At 48.3% G+C, this 14,533-nt stretch overlaps 1 protein-coding gene across 42 annotated transcripts in view; it reads left to right on the plus strand.

Moving 5' to 3' along the window:
• Positions 1-14,533, plus strand: part of ZNF536 (zinc finger protein 536) — a 492,436-nt gene that overhangs the window by 154,263 nt on the left and 323,640 nt on the right. For 3 of the 42 annotated variants that reach the window (XM_078359576.1, XM_078359571.1, XM_078359585.1), the window contains exon 1: positions 3,051-3,218. The exons of the other annotated variants lie outside the window; for them this stretch is intronic. The gene's annotated coding sequence lies outside the window, so the exon portion shown is untranslated. Of the gene's footprint in view, positions 1-3,050; positions 3,219-14,533 lie in introns of those variants that run through there. 42 annotated transcript variants of the gene reach the window in all.

Raw genomic sequence — 14,533 nt, forward strand, 5'->3', positions numbered from 1 at the left:
ACTTCTCTGAAAACCAGAATGGTAGCACAGGGCTCGGATTTTCTTTTTGCAAATGAAACGTGAATGCATTAAATGCAGAGGATCACACCAAAGCTGTGTCAATTAAGACTGCCTGTCTGCGATAGTGCAGCTCTGGATATTGCTGTCACTGTCCCGGGGTGTGGTTCTGGCTGGCTCTTGCTTTGATGGCAAATAAACGTTATCAAGGAGGAGACAAAATTCTTCCACAGATTGCAACGGGACGAATTATGACATTATTTTCTCCCTGTTCCATAAGACAAGCAGGCTCTCCTCTGAAAATATGTGCGTGCATAATTAAATATTATTTACTTGGGTCTGTTCTGTAATTCTTGAACAATTTGCTTTTTTTTAAGGAGGAGACCAATTCATGAGTTTCTTCAGTGGCTGCAATTAGAATAAAGTGGTTCCACTTTTAGGTTAAGAGAAAAAAAAAACAGTAATAGGCTGAGCTGCTATTATGGAAAGTTTATTATTATTGGTACATAAGCTAGCTGGGGGTTTAAGCACAGAGCAGTTGGATAATTTAGCTAGCTCCTGGATCCAATTATAAAAAATCTATGTTGTGTCCACAGTGGGGGGATGGCCATCGCTGAGAAAGCACTCTAACGTGGATGGTGACACACCTGTGGCATTCTCTTGGTTATACGCAGTTTGGGATGCAGAATGCTCTAAATCCTCTCATTACTGCCTTAGAGAAGGCAGACACTTCAAGCAGTTCTCCATTTATCTGAGATTACCAGTTAAACTCGTTTAAAAGCAACTATGGCTTGTTCACTCGATTGGCTGTTGGGAAGATTTCCATGCTCTTTAGCAGTGGCGACAGTGTGGCTTTGATTAGTGGAGTGCTATACTTTTTAGGGGAGACCTTTTCGAACTTAATTTATGACTCTGGGTGAATGGCGTCTGTGCTGGGGTATTACGTATTTCCCCAACTGTTGTACCTGACGTCAATAAAGGTACATTTAGGGAAATCTGAACTAAAACCCCAGGGTGTTTTTGTTCTTTGGGGAAGCAATGCACCATAAACATTTTGAGCTCGAGCCAACAGCCCCCATGACCATGATTGCAAATTACCGTGGAATGTATGGGTTGCTGGTGGAATACTATTTGAGGAAACCTGTGTTTTATAGAATGTCACTTTTAAGCACAATCCAGGCAAAAGAGAGGGGAGAAAAACTAATTTAGACAGCAGACAGTATTCTCTTGAATGAAGATTATGACAAAAAATGTTCTAAAAATCAAGCTCTAAATATGGCTTTTTATTTAATCATTGTTACATCAATCATCAATATCAATACTTAACAGCAAGCTGATAATGTAGCCAGTGGGTGAAACAGCTATTAAAAAGTGTAAAAAAATGATTAATCAGGTACGAGGGGGTATTAATGCCCTCCAATTATTAAACGATAAGTATGTATTTTTGAAAGTGTTTGTTTTTAATAATCAACTGTAATATTAGTTTGCAAAAACGTAATTGCTTCTTAATTTTGCATTTGAGCTTCTTTGTGCCCGGTACAAAGGTAGTATATTTCTGTAGTTATTGTTTGCAGCACTCCGTGTAAAAAATCACGTTCATTTCAAGAAGCTGTTATGGTATTGATTGTGGTAAAGACTTCCATTAACTGACCAATCTAAATCTCATAAGTGATGTCAGGATAGTTATGCATTTGCTTGGTTCAAGTATTCAGCCATTATGTTAGAATGCAGGCAGTGTCTGAATATGGCTGTTAAATTATTTCTAAATACCGAACCAGAACAGCTTAACAGTTCTGCAGTTTGAGACTGACACAAAAATGACAATCTGCCACCTCTTTGTTTTTTAAATATTAACGCTGTATTGGGATAGTATTTTTGGAGTAAAAACCTGTGGCACGAGAGGATAAGTGACATAAACAAAGGCAGCTGGGCTTCATGAAATAATGGAACAATAAGGCCCTTGCAGCCGCTCTCATCACTCCAGTATGTTAATTAGCATTCTGTTGTGGCCGCAACACTGAAAACATGTAATCTGTATTGGTGTACAGTACAGCTGTGAACACACATTCTTTTTTGTGAGTCCCTGGAGTTAGCCTTGCCATTGGCATATGCGTTTGGGCCAAAAGTCAAGCCATCACCACTAAAATAGCACACCATAGCAGCAAAATGTCATTTGTCTTTTCTTGTTTTTTTTTTTTTTTTTTTTTTTCTCCCCTCAATGCCACATGCTATCCAGTGATGTAATCTAGTATCACTGCATCTGCCTCCCTGCTCTATTTTTGCAGGAGGGTATCTGGATATCTGTAGGGGAAAGGAGGGAGGAGGGCATTGCTGGCCAGCAGGAGGATGGAAAAGGCAGTGGCCCCAAAGGGTCAAATTTCAAATTAGAAAATCAATGATTTCTCTTTGCGTTATTTGTTTAAATGCATATATAAAGAATGTATATATATATATATATATGCATATATGTGTGTGTATGTGTATATATATATAGAGAGAGAATAAATATATATGCATTGAAGAAGCTATGAATTTAATATCTGCCCCCTTTTTTGCATAGATTCTTCCTTAAGTGTCATGGAACTAGAATCTGCTTCTTGTTTTCCTGGGGTGAAAGAAGGGCAGTTAATTTCAGCACCAAGGCTTGGAGGAAATGAGACCTCAGCAAAAAGTGTCAGAGTAAACTTTACCCTTATTTATCATTTCTATTTGGAACAGGGTTGGCAGTCTTTCACGCATGTCCTTAGGATGGGATTGGCTCTTCCCATTTCAGAGCTGACAAAACCGAGGCTGAGGCATGGTCCAGAGATTGCAGGGCCTAATTGCAGGGCCTTTCCGGCCTCTGTCTGCAGAGAGAGACAGAGAGTGAAAACAATCAGTCATTTTGAGGGAAAGGGGTTAGAGCCAGTGAGCAGAGGCAGTTAGTGGCTGGGAGCCGTGACTCCAGCTTCAGAGGCAGGAGTCAGAAAGGCCTCTCTTGTGTGATTTTGCTGCTCACACGTGGCCTGCTGGGAGCCGCCCCTGGTACTGCCGGGACAGGGCCCTGGGATCTCGCTGAGGCCAGCTTTGGAACAGGGAAGGCATGAATCTGAAGAAGAGAGTTTCCACATTGTCATCATAGGAGCTGGACTGAGTGACCAAAACCTTGCCTGGATTTTTACCTGATGAAGTTTGACTTGAAAAGTGAAAATGATTCCATTTCCATTTTCCCTGTTCACAAGGTAATTCGGCTCTCTTTGTGTGTGCCTGTGTGAGTGTGCACAAGTGTGTGTCCGTGCAGTCTCCCCAGCATTGAACACTCACACACATGCACACATCCACACATAGACACTTACATACTCATGCATGTACACACCCTTTTTAAAAATAATTTTTGAATCAATTCTTCTAGCCCTTTAAAATTATAATAATTTTGAAAGGGTCCATCTGATGGTCAAAACTTTTCCTATATTTCCTACATTAATTCTCTCCATTACCCGCCCCCCGCAATCTAATCTGACTGTCCCAGAAGATTTGAAAACGAAGCAAAGACACCCACCAAGCAAACAAAACAACCCACCTGCCTCTAAAGTAACTTTCAAACTCCCTGGGCAAAGCTTCTTCTTGTCTCTTTCTGATACATGAGCATGAATTCTGAGCTCCAGATTTTGTTTTTCATCTGTCTCCAACCTGATTGAAAAATTACCCCACCACACAAAGAAAACTCCTCATCGAGATCACCCTGCTGATCCAGTTGGGTTCTGCTTTTAGGCTTTAGAGAAATCAAATTGTCTGGTGATTTGGTGACAAGCTTGAATGTCTACCTGGGAGCAGACTAGGTTAAAGGTTAATAGCACTTGTGCTTTTTTTTTTTTTTCAAATTTTTCCTATTTTCTTTTTTTAAACTCCAGCAGAACAGAACTCTTCTCCACTGGCCAGGCCCTGCATCCCTTGCTAAGCCCCAAGGTCTTCTGAGAGATCTCAGTTGGTGCCTTTCCCCTGACTTGCCCCGGTGAGGTAAGGCAGGACTGACACTGAGATTTGAGTTCTGTTGTTCTTTTCTTTTTTTCCTGGAAATTCACACCCCCTACTCCTTGGTTAATGGCTCTTTAAATATTGAAATGCCTGGAAAAAACAAAACAAAATAAAATAAAATGCAGCCTGTCAAAGAAATAAGAACAACAACAACAAAAATGTTGGTATCTTTTAGAATTTGTCTTCCTAGTGGTAAAAGTATATAATTAATAGGAGAATTTTCCTCCAGATGTGGCTATACTATAATAGAGCCTTATAAATGCTACAGAAAGAAAAATTGCTTGGAACGAAGGCGTCCTCAATGAGAGCACACCTGGGTCTGACAAAGATTGCATTTAGGGACTGCTGTGCTATCACATCGCAGAGAAAGACCAAGTCTCTGGGAGCAGCTGGAGAGAAAGCCCCGGCAAATCTGCATGCAAATAGCAGCACATTGTTAACTTAATCAGATGCCGAGGAAAGATGTGCCAGAATTCCAGGATGATCTACACACACGGAGGAGGAGCGGCCTGAGCTGCAGTGGGCGCCGGGGCCAGGGTGGGCCTCCGCAAGGTGCAGGCGGCCCAGCCCCAGCCCCAGTCCCAGGGCCCCAGCCTACCGGCCGCCTGCCTGTTTGCCAGGCCTGCAGTCAATTCACCACGTAATGCCCAATTCATTCTTTGCAAAGATAGAAAAGATAGAGCATATTTCAATGGGATGGAAGCTTGATTTTTTTTAATGGTGATATAGGTATGGGTATTATTTCGCCTGATTCCATAACTCCAATTAAATAATATTTCTGCTTACATATCTGGGTTCATGAAGATAGAAAATATTGCTCTGGAGTGTATAAAGAGATTTTTTTTTTTCAATAAAAAAAGTAGCTCTATAGATTGAAGTGCTGGGTATAAATTGCACCTTAAGAAGAAGTGGAAGACACCTGTTATTTCTATTTTAGATTAATATTAATGGAAATATATATATCTTAAATCTCCATCTTTTAGTCTAGCACCATAAAAAATATAAAGTAATACTATTTAATCACCCACAGCTTAATAGTGCCTTACTTGTTTACTGCAATTGCACTAATTGCTCTGTACTAATGTGTTTTTCTGTGATATCCAGTAGTGCTAAGAGAACAGAGATCCATAACCAATTAAATATAGTGTTTTTTATGTTAAAAATATATCTGGTGAGGCTAGAAAAGGAATAGAAACCGCCCTGAAGAAAGGCGCCTTGGCACCGCCTCGGTGCCCACCAGAAGGTGCCCGGATTGTCTCTTTTGCGCAAAGACAAAGAGGGTAAAATTTTTTGGCAAGAAAACAAACCCAAGGAAAACACAACAAACTGAATGTTTCCTGTTTTTCTTCTTTTGTTTTTTTCTTTTCCCTCCTGTAACTTCTCGGACCCTCTCTGCCCTCTCTCCTCCAGAGAGGGCGAGTTTCATCCTGGAGGGAGGCCGGAGAGCTGCAAGGCCCCTCAGCCGGCGCCCGGGCGGGTTGCGAGCCCCCGCGGGTCGGGCCCGGGGAGCCGAGGCTGGCCCCCCGCCCGGGCTGGGGCGCCTGCCGCCTGCGAGCCGGAAGAGCGCCCCATTCACGCGCAGGCAGCCCTGGCAGAGGGTTAATTGAGGATCATTGTTGTTGGTTCCAGGAGGAGCAAAGCGCCTGGAGATCGGGCGCGCGGGCGCGGCTCTGGGAGGGGGGAAGGTGAGGGGAAATGGGACATAATGGCATTAATAATCATTACCAAAGACGGTGGGAGTAACAAAGGAATGCGTCTTGGAGACGCCGCCCAGCCCCGGGGTGTTTTCCGGAGCGGTGGTGGTGCAGGAACGCGAACCCAGCCTCCGAGCCTCCCGCTGCCTGCGTTCTTTGGCGCGGTGCCCGGCGGTGGTGCGACCCAGAGGCCCAGCGCTGCCCCCGCAGGCCCGCGCCTGCCAGCCGGCCATGCCCGCGCCCGGGCCCCGCGAGCGGCCGCACTTCACCTTACGGAGGGGAGATAATGAGATCAATTAGAGGCGCCGTCACCGCGCCGGAGACAGCTGCCGCCGCATAGTAATCACCGGCGGGCTGGGTGCGCGGGGCCTCCCCGCTACCTGAGCGCCGGTCGCTCCCACCACGCCCCCGGCCCGCGCCCCACAGCCACACCGTGCATCCTGCACCCTCCTTGCACCTCTGCCAGGGAGCTCACCCCTTCCACCTGCACGGTGCGCTGCGGCCCGGGGTGTGGGAGGTCCTGGGACTTGGGGTGTGAGTGCCTGTGCTGGAGGGGTGTCTGTGTGTGCGCGTGTGGACATGCGTGTGCATGGCGTGTGCCTGGAGACAGGGGAGTGCAGGCTGGAATGTGCCTGTGTGGCATGCGTGTGGCCCCTCGTGTGCCTGTGTGTCTGTGTTCGAGTGCTTACGGGAATGTGCGTGGTGAGTACCTGAATGTGGGTGCTAGCTGCACTTGTATGCGCATGTGTGTGTAAGCACATGTGTCTGCATGTGTGCTTTAGTGATATGTGTAGATGAGCGTTAGTGTGACTGTGTGTGCTCATGTGCTTTTGCATGTGTTTGAAGTTTGTGTGCCTGGGTAGCGTCTATGAGGTCCGTGTGTATAACTGCATAGGTGGTGAGTGTGAGTAATGAGTGTGAGTGGGTGTGTGTGCATAAGCCTGTGTATGTGTCTTTATGTGAGTGTATGCCCATGTGTGTGCCTGATGTCCTGAGGGCTGGGAAGGCTGCTGTAGCCCCCTCTCCCTCAGCCCCTTGGGCTCTGTGTGTGCTGAGGCAGTTGTCCCTGAGGTTTCCACTGCCAGATCTCTCTGGTCCACACCTTGGCGTCCCTCTCCCCGTTCCCTGTAGACGCCTTTGTTGAGGGTGATGGTGGTGGTGGCTCTTGACCTCCATCTGTGTCTTTGCGGTGGTGGATTTGTCTTTGTTGGCTGGCCCTGTTCCACCCCACAGAGGGCGATGATGTCTCTGACCTGAGCATGGAGGTGCCTTGTCATTTGCTCCACCCTAGCCCCCTGCCTCCGACTACTTGTATCAGATAATGAGGCTGACAACAGCCACCAGGGCTCTTGCAGACTCAGGGTGGTGTGGCATCGTGTCAGTTTCACACATATTGTCAGCAAACGCTGGATACTCTGTGCTGGGCATTCAAGGTGCTTTTAGCTCTCAAAAACAGCTGGGCAGGGCGTCTGCTCACTTTCAGAAACAGAATGGGCTGGGCAAGTGTCTGGGGAAGAGTGGGAAGGAGCTGTGGTGGAAGGGAGCTGTGGTGGGAGTGTCAGTGAGCTCAGGACCTTTGCACAGATTGTTTCCTGCCTGGAGGCACCTTTTTCCAGTGACTCTCAACTCTGCAGTGGGTTCCTTCTTCAGCAAATCTCCCTGACACTCTACCCACCTGGTGTTCCCATTCAGTCACTGATGTTATCCAGTTGACTCCCTTGACTGCCGCCTGGCTCCCCCATTAAAGCACAATCGCTTCCCCCTCCCCCCCCCACCCCATGCCAGGACCTTACCTTCGAGCTCACTGCTGCACCCAGCATCTGGCATTGTTCTGAGTGCACAGGGGATACAGGGTGGATGCCCAACAGGTGTTTGCAGGCCTCTGCTACCTGGCTGCCCTGTGGGCTCACTGTCTGTTGGGGAGAGGCTGGCTCCCATGCTGGGCTAGGGGCAGAGCCATCCTGCCATCAGGGGCAGGATGGAAGGGGGTGGAGCTTCTGTATCATCCAGAGACCTGACGTGGCCTGACACTGGGGCAAAGATGTGAAGGAGAAGGGATGGGGACAATTGACTCCAAACTCGCCCACTAGACTGAAGGCCCCATGAGAGCAGGAGTCTGGCTGAGGTCTTTTGGAAAGCTAGCAGCCCCACGCCTCTGGTCTCAGAGCCTCTGGATGTGGTGGGAGTCCTGGATGTATCCTGTGTGGGCTTCATTCATGGAACTCATTGTGTTACCCTTTGGGTCAGGGATTTCCATGCTGTAGTCATTTCCATGGTTGGCAGAAAGATGGTACAGGAAAGTGGTCCCAATCCAGACAGACCCCCGAGAGAGGGTTCCTAGATCTCACGCAAGAAAGAATTCAGGGCGAGTCTGCAGTTTGAAGCAAAAGCAGGTTTATTAAGAAAGGAAAATGGTAGGGCCGGGTGCAGTGGCTCATGCCTATAATCCCAGCACTTTGGGAGGCCGAGGCGGGGGGATCACGAGGTCAAGAGATCGAGACCATCCTGGTCAACAAGGTGAAACCCCATCTCTACTAAAAATACAAAAATTAGCTGGGCATGGTGGTGTGCGCCTGTAGTCCCAGCTACTCGGGAGGCTGAGGCAGGAGAATTGCTTGAACCCAGGAGGCAGAGGTTGCGGTGAGCCGATGCCATTGCACTCCAGCCTGGGTAACAACAGCGAAACTCCATCTCAAAAAAAAAGGAAAGTGGTGAAAGTACAGCTACTCTATAGACAGGGTGGGGCGTTCTGGAAAGTAAGGAAAGGATCGTGTCCACCCTAGGTGCAGTGCTTGTATATAGAGGATAAAAAGGATCATGGGGAGATGTGCTCTGCTACAAGGGTTTGTGATAAGGGATTAATTTTCTTAATGACTATATTTGCAAGAATCAATTTTATTATCTTTAAAGCAAAATTAGGAATGCCTATGTTCTCAAGATATCAGAATATTAGGATACTACTCCCAAGTCTGGGGCTGTTGAGTAACCATTATCAATCTGTTCCCTTATCCATAAACATCTAGAGGTTAGGAATATCTCATTTTCTGGGAATGCAGCCCAGCAGGTCTCAGCCTCATTTTACCCAGCTCCTATTCAAGATGGAGTCGTTCTGGTTCACACACCTCTGACAGTTGGGCAGATTCTTTGTTGCCCAACAGGCTCTTAAGGCCACCCTCTCCAGCTGCTGGGAGTCTTAATTTCAGCCCTGTCTCCTCAAACCTTGTGCCCCTGAACAAGTGATTTGGTCTTGCTGATGGTCTCAACGTGGTCTGAGAGTCCCTGTGCTGTATTTTCTAATGCCAAAGTGGACTTGGCAATGAATGAGGGCTTCTTAGTCGCCCCAGCCTGGACACCCTAACTGGGTTTCAGCTTCCTCTTCCTCTTCCTCCTTCTCTGTCTTCTTCTCCTCCTCCTCTTCCTCCTCCTTTCTTCTTTTCCTCCTCCCTTCTTTCTCCTCCTCCTCCTTCTCTTCCTCCTCCTTCTTTCTCCTCCTTCCTCTTCCTCCTCCTCTTCCTCTTCCTCCTTCTTCTCTGTCTTCTTCTCCTCCTCTTCCTCCTCCTTTCTTCTTTTCCTCCTCCCTTCTTTCTCCTCCTCCTCCTTCTCTTCTTCCTCCTCCTTTCTCTCCTCCTCCTTCTCCTTCTCCTCCTGCTTCCCTTCCCCCTCCTCTTCCTCCTCCTTCTCCTTCTTCTTCTCCTTCCTCTCTTCCTCCTCCTGCTTCCCCTCCCCCCTCCTCCTTCTTCTTTCTCCTCCTTTCTCGCCTCCTCCTCCTTCTCCTCCTGCTTCCCTTCTCCCTCCTCTTCCTCCTCCTTCTCTTTCTTCTCCCCCTCCTCTTTCTCCTCCTTCTCCTCCTCCTCCACCTCTTCTCCCCCCCACCCCCTTCTTCTTCCTCTTATTCTTTGATTCTCAGTCACTGAGGCTGGAGTGAAGTGTCACAATCTTGGCTCACTGCAACCTCTGTCTCCCTGGTTAAAGCCGATCCCATGCCTCAGCTTCCTGAGTACAAGCCACCACCCCAGGCTAATTTGAGTCACCGCACCTGACTAGTTTTTATATTTTTAGTAGAGATGGAGTTTTGCCATTTTGGCCAGGCTGGTCTTGAACTCCTGACCTCAAGTGATCTGCCTGCCTTGGCCTCCCAAAGTGGTGGGATTATAGGTGTCAGCCACCATGCCTGGCTAATTTTTGTATTTTTAGTAGAGATGGTGTTTCGCCAGGTTGATCTCGAACTCCTGGCGCATTTGGGTCTTCTGCCACATGCTGGTGGTGCTGAATCGGGGTGGTTCAGCTCCATCTGAGTTGATGAAAATGTCCTGGCTGCTCTTGGAAATTCTGCCTTAGACCCAGCTGCATCTTCCCTGAGGTCTCTGCCCTGTTCTGTCTTCTTCCCATTGCCTGCATTGCTCCAGCCTAGGTCCCTTCTGCTCAAAGGGAGTGGGACAGGAACCTAAACTGGTGAACTTTCTCACAGGAAAGAAAAGCACGAAACCTTGAGTGCCTGTTAACCACGTGGGAGATGGCCTGCCTCTGCTCTGGACCTCCCAGGGTCAAGGCTCCCGTTGCAAAGTTGTTCACTTTTCGTTTTTCCCCCTGAGGGCCTGCTGTGTGCTAAACGCTGTGCTAGTGCTGGAGGGACAAAGGTGTGGACCCTGTCTCATCTCTCCCAAGGGACGTCGGCAGGGCTCTGGATTTCCCAGCGTCCCAGGCATGGGAGTGTGGGAAGGGGGTAATAGCTCTAGCCCCGTCAAATGCTTGGGGCCTGAAGATGGGCAGCTGGAAATAACACAAGTGCCACCACCTTGAATACCTCCGATAAATATGATTTGAGATATGCAGATGATTGCTATTATTCTGATGTACCAAAGATGATTGGTTTTGAAGTTTGTGTTCTCCTGACTAGGGCTTCCCTGATGATACTGTGGGAAGGTTTGAGTAAGGTGTCCCTCTCCTACCTTTGTTTGTGAGGGTCCAGTTGGTCCTGGCGACTTCCTTAATGGCCCCTGTGTTGGGAGCTCTGGGTGAGGATGAGGAGAGGCCAGCCAGAGCTCTGTGCTGCCCAGCATGATGACAGTGTCTTGATTCTCTGAGCGTCAGCCATGGCTCCCAAGTCTGGCAAAATGGACTCCTGGTTGATGGCTTCTCCACAGAGCCTCTGCAACCCCAGTGCATCATGGGGCTGTGTTGAATGCTTTCTGTGGGCTTGACTCTTGTCGCCACAAGGAGGATGGGGTGGGGCAGGGCTGTATCATCATTTCCAGGAAATCTGAGACCTGGAAAGGGTGAAGGGTGGAGAGGATCATGGGTGAGGATGAGAAAAGGAGGGGTGGGTCTTGAGGGTAGACAAGGGGAAAGGCTGGGGGGCGTGGTGGGCATGCAGGTGGGAGGTGGGAGGATACCCAGGTGGGCTGCCCAGGGGTGATGCAAGCTGGATGAAGGGAAGAGATGCCCTGGGTGGGAGTGCTCATTCCACAGGCTTCAGGGGATGTTGTAACGTGGCTGATGTAACTTCACAAAGCCACAGAGGCTGCCTGGGACCTATCGTGACTGCCTGTCACTCAGGAGCTTTCCCTGTGCCAGGCACTGTGCTAAGTGCCCTACTTACCTTGCCTAATTTCATCTTCACTGCAGTCCTGGGGAAGGAGCTGAGGTTTTCAGTCTGTGAAAGAGAGAGCTCAGATCCAGAGGGGTAAAAATTTGCCAGATGTCACAGAGCTGGCCAGTGGTGGAGCAGGGACTTGTGAGCCCAGGCCACCACCACCAGGGACACAGTCACTCTTCGTGTCTCCTGCACAGAGCAGCTCCAGCAGTGGACTGAGCTGCAGATTCCAGCGGAAGTCAATATAAAATGTAGCCCAGGCCCTAGCACCTTCTTCGGGAATGGCCTTTTTGTGAAAACAGAATTTTTTTTTTTTTTTTGCCAGCAGTCAGCCTTTTGTACCATTTTCACATGGCCCAATTAGACAATTGCACCCCCTAATTAGCCAGCCTTAGGCACTACTTGTTGCCTGCATAGAAATTCACACATGGGGTTAAACGTTGGCAGGAAACTTCATCCTTGCAAACGGGAGCTGTGGTGTCAGCGTTGGAGACGGGCCACCTGCAGTGTGTGGCCTGGACCTTGCTAAACCCTGCCAGACCTGAGCACCCTTGGAGAAGCTATGGCTCAGCCCTGGGACACTGCGAGGCCACGTGGGTCTGAGTTATCAGTGGCCAAAAAGGAGGGGAGACACAGAAGAGTCATAAATGTTAACTTTTTTAGCACTCTGTCATTCCAAAGTGTTTCAACTGATTTGTTTCAAACTCTGCAGGGAAACCCAGCTATGGCATCAGATGTGAGCCCTCTCAGACCAGAATGAATGTCTCTCTTGCCCTTTGGTGCTTGGCCTTAAGGCAGTGAGAGGGAGGAGGCTGTGTTCTGACTTCCCTCGGAAATGCCGCTTCCTGAGGGAGGGGTGCGTGGCATTTTCCAGAAGACTCAGGTCTAGCTGCTTCTTATCAGGGAATGGTCCTGAGTCTACCCAGGTGCCCAACGCATGTTTCTTATTTTAAAAGAAATTTATATATTATTTACATTTTATTTTTTGAGACAGAGTCTCGTTCTGTCTATCACCAGGTTGGAGAGCAGTGGTGTGATCTTGGCTCACTGCAACCTTCGACTCCCTGGTTTAAGTGATTCTCCTGCCTCAGCCTCCCAAGTAGCTGGGATCACAGATGTGCACCACCACACCCAGCTAATTTTTGTATTTTGGTAGAGATGGGTTTCACCATGTTGGCCTGGATGGTCTCCATCTCCTGACCTCGTGATCCACCCGCCTCAGCCTCCCAAAGTGCTGAGATTACAGCTGTGAGCCACTGCACCCGGCCTACGTATTTTTAAATTTTAATTTTAGAGACAGGGGCTCACTCTATCACTCAGGCTGGAGTGCAGCTGTGCAATCAAGGCTCACTGCTGCCTCTAACTTCCAGGCTGAGGTGATCCTCCTGCCTCAGCCTCCAGAGTAACTGGGACTTATAGGCGTGTACCCCCACACTCAGCTATTTCATTTTTTTTTTTTTTTTTTTTTTGTACAGATAGGAACTTGCTATGTTGACCAAGCTGGTCTTGAACTCCTGGCCTCAAGCCATCCTCCTACTTCAGCCTTCCAAAGCACTGGGATTACAGGTGTGAGCCACCACCATGCCTGGTCCATGTATATCTAATAATCCAGCACAAATCACGGCCCCAGAGGGAGCTGCTATCTTTTGATTAGGTCAAAACTCCTTTGCATCTCCTGTGTGCCAGGCACTGTGCTGGGGACTGGGTGACAGGCAAGGTCCCTGTTTAAGTTATGGGGAGGGAGAAGGCGGGGTGGATAGAGGCTATGCAGCCACCCCATCCACGAACAGGATTATTCCCACTGGAGCAATGTGGCAGGGACTGGTGCCTCATTCATGTGGGGTGGTCTTGGGAGGCCTCTCTAAGGAAAGGATGCTTGATTTGAAACTGGGGTAGGAAGATGGAGCCAGGCTTCCAAGACAGAGGGATCTCGCAGAGCACAAGTCCTGAGGGAGAAACAGGCCTGGCACGCTGGAGGAGCTGGGGCAGAGCATGAGGGACCAGGAGGTGAGATGGGAGATGAGGCCATAGTGGCCCCTTTGCGCCATTGCAGGCTGGGGCAACAGATGAATTCCAAGGGCCATGGGAAGCCTTGAAGGATATGGATGCGGGCGGGGAGAGAGGGGAATGTTGTAAACGGGCTTTCTTTCCATGGCTGGGGAACAGCGCAAGGGACAGAAGCGTTCAGAGTCTGCAGGGAGGTGTGGCTGACCTGAGTGATATATGCGGTCCTGTTTATTTCATCTTGTGGCCCGTATGTCCCCATCCCAATATCCTTAAAATGTCAGAGCATTGCTAAATAAATTCCCATGAAGTTTACTACAGGGGAAGCCAGTGAATAGTTCTCAATTTAAATTCTTGTTTTGGAAGAGAATAAACAGGGAGAAGAGAACGCTTTCCATTCTCTGGTTTAAATCTCATCAAAATGGCCATGTGAGATGTTTCAGGTAAAAAGGACCTTCTTTGGCTCGCATTGTGGCTGATGTGTTCACGTCCTTTCCATGGATTGCTACCTCCCCTCCCTGCTGCCCCCACCTGTAAAAAGTGAGCTCTGCATTCGTGTCCCATTTCGGTGTTGTGGCTAGTGACAGACACAGTTATCAGAAGAAAGTGATCGGATTTGAATTAAGCGTAAACACGTCAGCTTAGTGGCTCGGACACCTTGTAATCTCTTGTACATCATCTGCGCAAAACTCGTCTTTGATGGTTTGGTAAAGTTTTGACGACTGTATGGTCTACCCCGTGCCTACCGTGCGTTTCCTCCAAGACATTTGGGTGGAAAATCCACAAAACAATAATAGATCAATACATTTAAATTAGAACTTTCAAAAATTCAATAATGGTATTTACAAATTAATAAAGCACTGTAAAGAAAATATCTGCACTTCTTTATTTAGGGACACAGTTAATTTTTTCATTGATTAAGCATTCTTTTGGAGGATGGGATGTGGGCAGGGAATTTTTTTTTCCTAAGGAGCAAGTTGTGTGTGAAAGCTAGAAGTATCTGTGTGTTTTTGGTCCCACCTGTAAGTTACTAATGCATCGCCCAGACGGAGGCTGACAGTGAAGGAAGGAAGTATGGCTTGGCTTGGCAGAAGCCGTGGCAGAGGCAGAATCCACTGGGTCCCACGTTATCTACATAGGTGTGATGAGGATGGAGGGAAGGGCAGGTGCGAAAGTTTCCATGGTGGGCGGCTCTGACTTCAGCAGCACACAGATGTTAACTGTGTGAAAA

The sequence above is a fragment of the Callithrix jacchus genome, chromosome 22 (genome assembly GCF_049354715.1).
Source record: "Callithrix jacchus isolate 240 chromosome 22, calJac240_pri, whole genome shotgun sequence".
Taxonomy (NCBI): Eukaryota; Metazoa; Chordata; class Mammalia; order Primates; family Cebidae; genus Callithrix; species Callithrix jacchus.